Raw genomic sequence first — 9,398 nt, forward strand, 5'->3', positions numbered from 1 at the left:
AGCAGCTGAGGATCCAAGATGCTCTAGGCTACAAGCTGAAGTTTGGAAAAAATTCAACCTGCTGACTTTTATCCTCTCTTTTGGACAAAATGGTTGTGGGTAATTTGGGCCTCTGGCTATGAAACATGAACCTGTCTATCTGCATTATTAATGGATGCTTGATGAGGTAAGCTAACAGTGACTCTGGTTTCTTTGCAAAAAGACCAACAAGAAATTTCTTGAGATGCAAAAAGTCAAACAGACATAAAGATGTTGATAATAACTAACATTTCTAGATTGCTTATAATGTGCTATGATGCACTGTGTTGAATATTTTAAATGGTTTATTTGATTTAATACTTATACTGGCCCATAGCACTAATACTATCATTACCCATTTTAAAAATTAGAAAATCAAGGCTTGAAGAAGTAAACTACTCAAGGTCACAGCAGCTAAGAATAGAGTGGAACTGAAATTTCATCCCAGGTACCATGACTCTAATCATTATTCTCCTATAGACCTTAATTTATACTTAACTGCATCCTTTATGATGAGCATTAAATTCCAGGTGGAGTGAACGAGTCATAAGAGTAATAATGGCTTTGAAAATCCTCTCCCTGGACCAAATCATTCCTCGATTCTTTTAGGCATGAGACGCAGAGAGGGACATAGGAGAAAAGCTGCAGGATACAGACAGAATTAAAACCAGTTTATAAAATCCCCAAAACAAAACTGCTGAAAGGTTTTATGTCTGTCTACTTCCTTGTTAATATAATTCACAAACAGTATTTAGATAATACTTGCACTTCAACTTTGTCAGTTTTTCTAAGCTCTAAAGCTAGAATTTCTCATTCATGGATAAAGAGAAAAGCAGCAGAGAGAAGCTGATAGAGAGAGACTTATGCCAAGACTATAATTAATTCTTTGCAGGAAACACCAAGGAACTACTCCAAAGGAAGGGAAGACACTTCTGACTTTTCTTCCTCTCTTACTCTATAAGAAGGGAAGAGAGTTCTTGGTAGCTTTTAAGTCTACATGGAAATATGCTTACAACCTCCAACCACTTACAGTAAAATCTAGCTATGACTTCCAACCACAGTGAGATATTACAATTTCCTTTTGCTTTATTTTGAATAGAAATGGGCATACTGCTCCTTAATCTGTGTATATAAGTACGGGCATATAGAGATATATAAAAAAATCCTAAAGAAAAAAGGAATTTGGATATTTTGCATACTTTCATCATTCCTAAATGAAATAGGCAGATATCTTCAGGTGAGATCTCAGTGATGTTGATTATCATACTTTGAAAAGAATGATTATAATTTATTTTTCATCTATTTCTATAAAAAGAAATTAATAAATAGCTATTCCAAAATTTCAGGCCATTTGTTTGCCCTCCCAGTGATACACTTCCTTCACACAAGCTTTCAATTTGCTCCTGATATGTGAATGGGCATGAATGAGAGACACTCAATATGGGGAAAGGGAAAAAGGGCTAAAGAGATTTTCATGGGAAAGAGCAAATGGTTTAAAACCAAAATCCTGGACCACAAATTCTTTTAACCCTACCACAGAAGTCTTCATCAGGAATACTCTGGTCTTAAACAACCCTCATCCTCAGCCTTCTCAAGTGCATATCTCTTTCTAGACTGATGTACATACACCTCCAGAAATGGAAAACATAATTAAATTGTACTACATCAAGTACTTTCAAGTATTTGAGAACACAAATTTGAAAAAAACAAAAACAAAAAACTTGAGTGTATTTATTGGCTTTTTAGCTGTGCTTCTTTGCAATATATTTTGGGGACTCCTTCTGAATTAGAATATACAACTTAAACTTTTCACAGTCTCCCTAAAGTTAATATGTATTGTGCTATTCCACATAAAATACGATCATTTTCAACCCAAATAGGCCCATTCATTGTTTTCCCCTGCCCTTTATATTACAATTGTGTTTGTTACATTATCATACAGTACAATATCATACCTTTTCCTTTAAACAGTCACATGCTTTTCAAGAAATTAAGAATAAAAAAAATAGTCTGTTTATGCACACCTTTTCTAAAGTTCTTAATTCCTGCCAGAGAACCTGAGTCTGAAGGATTTCTTTCAGCATTGTTTGTTTTGGTTTGTTTTGTTTTGTTTGTAGCACAGGTCTGTTGGTAATTGGTTTTCTTCATTTTCTTTCAACTGCAAATGTCTTTAATATTTGGATGGGGGAGGGGAGTGCAGAATTCTGGGTTGAAATTTCATTCTTACATCACTGTAAGCAAATTGTTACACTGTCTTCTGGATTTCACAGTTCTTGTTTAGAAATAAGTAGAATTTGATCATTGTTCCACTATACATAATGTGTTCTCTAGCCTCCTTCAGGACTTTCTTCCCAACCTGGATTTTCTGGCAGTTTGCCTATGATGTGCATGGGTGTGGTTTTCTTTGCATTTGCCTTTTTTGGATTCACTGAGCTCCTTACATCTGAATTTTTTTTTTTTTTTTTACCAAGTTGGTGAAATGTTTTCATTAGCTCTTAGGACATGTTCACTGCCTAATTCTTTCTTCCTTCTCCTTCTATATCATCAATTACACATATGCTACACCTTTTTATATTGTTCCACAGGCCCTCAGGATACTATTTTTTTTAATTGTTCCTCAGATCAGATAACATAAATTACAGTTTAATAATTTATTTCTCTGTCTACTCTATTCTCCTGTTAGCCTATCCAACGTATTAAATTTCAGAATTGAAGTTTTTAGTTATAGAATTTACATATGATTCTTTGATATAGTTTCAATTTCTCTCCTGAGTTTTCTGTTTTCTCTTCTTATGAATAAATTTTCCTTTATTTTATTGTGCTTAGTTGCATTAGCTGCTTTAAATTCCTTAGTCTGCTAGTTATTCCTTGGGTTGATCTTGGTTGATTATCTTTCCTCTTAAGACCAGCTCATAATTTCCCAGATCCATAAACATCAAGTAATTTTTAATTGTATACTGAACATAGTGGATGATCCAAGAATAATTTCTGTTCTCATTTTAGCAAGCAATTAATTTTGTTGCTCTCAAGCTGAAAAATCTATCTTTTGAGTGGCAACTAAAATATAAGTTGTTTTATTTTATCTGCACTTGGACTACTTTAAGTCTGATCCACAAATGTATGGTCCAGGAGTCAGTCTAAGACTTGGGCAGAATTTATATACCGAATTTGGAGCTTCTCATCTCTGACTCTCTCCTCTTCTGGATTCCTTCTTTACTTCCCCAGCAGTTGTGATCTCTCTCACCTTTGTCCTCTCATTTCTCAGGCCAGAAGGAGTGGTGCCACCTGTTAAAATAAGATACTCATATGTGCCATTCCATCCAGCCAAGTATCAACTTCTACCTAGAATGGGTAGAATTTTCTTCATTCTTTGTCTCTCATCAATGCTGTATCTTTTTTTAAAAAAATTTTGTTTGAAGTTATAATTATTATCTATAAGAATAAGAGGTTACTTGGCCATACCAGAAAGTCAATCTTGAGGTTATTGAAATGTAGACACTGATTCATTTTATTTCTTCCTTCTTTTTTCTCTTTCCATTGCTTTGGTTATAGAAATAAGCTTTGAAGAACATATGTGTTTGATTTTTATTATTATTTTAGTTTTTTTCATTTCTTTTTTACTAAGTGGATAGCTTCTCTCCTCAAAAATATGGGGCAAATTTCTAAGAGAACTGAGGTGTCTGGAGAGATTTTAATCAAAAAGAAAAAATTTTCACTCAGTAAAGTAAGAGATAATTCCAAATACATCAAAGACATACCAGCTAATAGAGAGGTGATTGATATAGGAAAAGAGGGCCAAGAAGAATTTGGCCAGAACTCACCCAGGTTTGAACTACTCTGTCGATCCTCTTGACTTTCCACATTATATTGAGGGAGAATAATAAAACAAAAATTGGCAAACACTATTTAACATGGAGGACAGAGGGAGAACCAATGCAGAATTTTTTTAAGAACATGAAGAAATCAGCAAAAAATGTTATTTTAGGAAATGGTACCGTGTCATCTACTAACAAAAGCCAAGTTACAAAGGGGTTTCTGAATTCTAAACTTGAAATGGCAGTCTCTTAATGTAGAATCAGGCAAGGATCTTGAGTATTGTAGAGAAGGAACAATGAGATACATTAAATATATTTAAAGAATAATTATTTCTCTTGGATGTCATCTTTATTATCCCTTATTATGATCTGCTATTATTGTGAAAAATAAGGTTAAGTGTTCTAACCATTTACAGGAGCCTCAAGAATGAGTCCCAAGGGTAAGTGCAGCAACTTCTTTAAGAATACCTATTAGTTTATCAATAGAAAAACACTTTCTGACCACTTGTTTACACACACACTCTGCTGTTAAGTCACTGACACATTAAAGACCACATTGATATAGGCTGACAGAAACAACTTACTGATCAACCTGAACAAGTGTTTGCATTAAATAATAATTTATACTATGCATAAGCAAAGGAAGGTGCATTCTCTGTGGGGTGGCAGATACACAGCCTAGCAATTTCTTGTTTAGACAGAAAGACCTGACAAAGAAGAGCTCATTAGGGTCTCTGGAGAGTGGCTGACAGCTGAGGAGCTGTCGGCTCTGTCAAAAGACCTTTGAAAATAATTCTTGTTTTTGAATCAGAATTTTCTGAATCACCAGCAGGATGCCAGAAGTACATTGTTTGCTTCCTTGACTATTTCCTCGTCTTTCGGTGTTATCAGAATTTGCCCAGAGCCTTAGCTGCCTTCGAAAACTTTTGTGCTTTGGCATGCATGCCCACAAACAAACTAGAATTTGTTTTCTCAAAAACCCTTTTGTATGTCCTTACTTACATTCTTCCTAATTAATGTCAGGACTTGCTTTAAATATATGGTTACTGAGAATATGTCAGCCTCTGTGTGTGGGGGTCTGTGTACGTATCTGTGTTCATGTATAAGAAAGACATATACGCAAAGCGACAGAGAGAGACTAGGAGACTGGTGGACTTTGACTTCATATCTCTAAGATGGACATGAAGACATAAGAAATAGAGTGCTGGGCTTGCAAAAAAGAGAACTTACACAAATAACTGTTGTTCAAAACCAAAAGAATAAAACAAAAAACCCCTTCAGATTGATTTACTACAGTTAACAAACTTTAATATTCTGCCTCTCAGATCTTCTGCTTGCATAGCAGATTCTAATTTTCATCCCAAAGTCAGAATCTAATTCAAAATGCACATCCTCAGCACCAGCATTCCCAGACTTCATGTGTCTTTGACTTTGGTGCCTTATCTTCCCAGGCATCTCACTCCCTGCCTTCAACTTACCCACTCTTAGTATTACCCTCACAGCAGTGTTAACCAGTAGCACCCGCTTTGTTTTCCAACTTTGAATTTCCTGATAGATTATACCAGCATTTAGCTGGGATATGAGTGACTATATTTACTTGTGGGGGAGAAGAATACATTAATAACAGTAACCATAATAGGTATAAGAATGATTATCCCCATTTTACAGTGGACAGAACGAAGACATTTTAATCTCTAGATCAAAGGGATACAGTCAATAAGGGATAAAATCTAAATTCCTACTCAGAACTGATTCCCAAGCATTTGCCTTGTCTTAACCACTCTTCTAGAGTGCCACCCGTGAAGCAAGCCTCGCTATCCTTAGTTGATTGCAGTAGCCTCCCTGAAGTTACAGAATATATAGGACTTTGCTTCCAAGATTCCAAGAAGGTAAGGAATTCCTCCTAGGTAACCCCACCACTGCTAGATGAATTCCTTTAATCATATCATAAAACTTCTATTTCATCTTTACTGTGTGATTAGCTTGATTTTCCTCCACTATCTGACTTCAGAGGTGTAGTTTGGTTGAACTACTGGTCAACCTAAAACAGATAAAATCATTATTTATACATTATAGTTGGGAAAAAAATGAAGTTTAGTAGAGTCATGTGCAGTCAGGATCAAAGTTAAGGTCTACTTGTCAATAAAACTACTTGAGGATAGGAAACTTATCTTTATTTTGTTCTGAGTTCCAGTCTACACCCAGTATATCTATTGACATGAGTTGCCCTGAACAACTTTCAATACAATCTCTTTCCTGTGTCAATTCTTTCATGTTAAGCCAAAACCCCTATGTGTTCCAACGCATTCTGATTTCTCTCAACATGTCCTTTATTTCTTCCTCTATCAGTCAAAATCCCTATGGCAAAAGGCAACATACCCAAAAGTTTAAGATTTTTTTTTAAAGATTTTATTTATTTATTTGACAGACAGATCACAAGCAGGCAGAGAGTCACGCAGAGAAAGGAAGGGAAGCAGGCTCCCTGCTGAGCAGAGAGCCCGATGACCCAGGGATCATGACCTGAGCCGAAGGCAGAGGCTTTAACCCACTGAGCCACCCTGAGGCCCCCAAAAGTTTTAGATTTTTATAGAATAATTACTTTTTCAGGGATGTGAATAGGGCTAATGGAACCATATTAGATGGAGAAGTGCCCATGACCTAGCAACAACAGGTATCTGTAATCACCTGTTGAGCCTAAAGAGGAGGGGGAGAAGGATGATATCCATGGAACCAGTGAGAGTTGGCGCTTTGTAAGAGGGGGTGTCCAATTCTCTCTCCCACTCCCCTATCTCTAATCAGCTGCTGGGCCCTCCATTGGCTGAATCCAACCATGAGCCACAGTATAAGGAAACTGGGAACTGAGATGATTCAGAGCACAGAGTAGGACAGAGAATAACAGAAAATGGATACAGAGAGGCAGAAAACTGCCAGTGCACCTCCTATCAAAAGTACCCTCCCCTTTGGTGAGTGCTGTGAAGTGTGTAAACCTCGTGATTCACAGACCTGTACCCCTGGGGATAAAAATATATGTTTATAAAAAATAAAAAATTAATTTAAAAATAAATAAATAAATAAATAAATAAAGTGCCCTCCTAGTAAACAATTTGGACATCTTCTATTAAAGCTAAACATATGCATACCCTATGGTGCAGCAGTTCTACTCCTTAGTACATGTCTAAGAGAAAGAAGTGTGTAAGTCCACCAAGTTACATGTACAGAAGTGTTCACAGCAGCTTTATTTATAATAATCAAAAACTAGAAGCAACCTAAATGTCTACCAACAGTAGAACAGATACACTGTGGTATATCCACAGAAGACTATAAGCAATGAAGAAGAACAAGCTCCTGATAAATACGACAGCATGAATGAATCCCATCAATATAATGTGAAACTGAAAAAGCCAGACACCAAAGAGTACATACTGAATGATTCTATTTATAAAAAGTTCTAAAACAGAACCAAGCTGTGGTGATAAGTCAGAATAGTGTTTAGCCTTTCGGTGTGTGTGGGAGGGAAGACAGTGCTGGGTATTGACTGAGAAGGGACAGGAAGGAGCCCCTGGGTGGTGGTTATGTGGGCATACACACATGTAAAAAGTACTGAGTTGAACACTGAACACTGTTTCAGTTTACACAGTTTGTATCTCAATTCAAGTAACAATAACAACTACCACTGCTGCTATGATTACTCTTCCATGCAGCGAAGTCCTTCAGAATTAGATTGTCTACCACATGTTAACAGCAAGTGATACTCAATCAGAAAACACTCCCTTCTGGTTCTAAACTCCACATTCCTCATTGATACCAAAAAAGAACAGATTACTGAAAAGCAAACAACAAAGACAAATAACGCTTTCAATTCCAGAAGATATTTGGGTGGTGAATCCAACTTTCAGAGATAACAGGAAGACAGTAGGTAATGTTTAATATTTTGATGTGGGTAGCCCTTGGGGCCCCTCACTTCATGCCTGACTGGCTAATGCCTCACAGCACTGTCCTAAAATGTTACTATGTCACACGGGGTTAAAGCTTCAGAGAACTGTGACAGATAATCCATTCTTGTGAAAAGTGGCCAGAAACCTTGCATGACTGATTTTCAAACATAATTTTTTTTTTTGCCTGGTAAATTGGGTAGAACACAGAATTGAGTGAAATTATACAAATCCTCCTGGCTTGCTGTTTTCTCATTTACTACTAGGTTGGTTTTCAATGCAATACTTATTAATATTTCTAAACAGGAGCTGCAATTACATGGCACTTTAATATCCTGACCCATAGATAAGAATTTTACAGATATCTTTGCTATGCTGCTATCTCAATGGGTCTGATCCTATGGTGAAAAAAAACACACCCTGGGAATAAATTGTTCCCCACAAGAGTGGAATTAGTGTTTCTAAGTACCATGCTCCATTTTGTAAATTGCTTCTCCATGGTATGTTACTGGGCAACCAAAGAGAAGTATATAAAATTGAAACACAAGAGAAAAGACAACTGAAGTTGACACTATATGAAAGCAAAGATTTTAAGATTGCTCTCAAGACCAGAGGGGAATCAGAACTATTATTCACATGCAATTTGCATAACCCATGAACCCAAGGCCAAGGTGTACTGTAGATTCACAATACACAGTCTTTCTCTGACCTATTCCCACTCTATCTGTGATAACTTCACCCCAACTTCCTCTCAAATTCATATGAGAGTCTGCAGGAGTCATGGAGAAGTACTCCATGAACAAACCCGCAGGGCTACCATATGTCAGTTTACCATTTCTCTCCTTTCTACCCAGCTCAATCTGGGCATATCTCCTGTTGGGCCAGTAATGTTCTCTCAGCACTATGTCTCTGCTGAAGGGCACTATTTTCAGTTGGTAGACATGTGCACAATTTTGCTGCTGATTTGTCAGTTCTCTTAAAATGTCACAGAGAGACATTAGTGGAACTGCTGTTTGTTTTTTAACTTCTCATAAAATAAATGACACATATAAAAATATATACATATTCTTAAATAATAATACTAATAAGCTAAGTAAATAAAGTGAGCCTCCTGTACCCACCACTCAGCTTAAGAAATAACGCTTAACCATAGGTTTGAGCCTTCTCTACATCCGTAAGTCCTTTTCTCTGCTCCCCACATTCACAACTAAACTTCATTCAGGACATATTATGTCAGATTATTGATTTTCAATGTGAAGAGAGATCTTTGTGACTTGCTTCAAAACCGGTTTGCTAGGACAGAACTAGGGGGAAGCTCAGACTGAACAGCTGGGAGGCGAGTGAGGCAGCTTGCCCTAAGCATGGATCCTCTAACACCACAAATGGGAGACTAAGCCTGAGGCCAGCACACTGGTGATGAAGCCAAGTCTGATACTCTTAACGCTGAGCATAAAACCTTCAGTCAGAAATCGTCCCAAGTCAGCAGTGTTTCCTAGCTACTTGTAAAAGCAGAAGTAGAAATGATGAAAGCAGATCCTCTGTGGACAAAGATACTTTAATTTAGGTACATGAGCATCACACCTATTAAAATAAAACAAGTTCAAAACCGAAGGACACCAACTACCCAATAAAT

The sequence above is a fragment of the Mustela lutreola genome, chromosome 8 (assembly GCF_030435805.1).
Source record: "Mustela lutreola isolate mMusLut2 chromosome 8, mMusLut2.pri, whole genome shotgun sequence".
NCBI lineage: Eukaryota > Metazoa > Chordata > Mammalia > Carnivora > Mustelidae > Mustela > Mustela lutreola.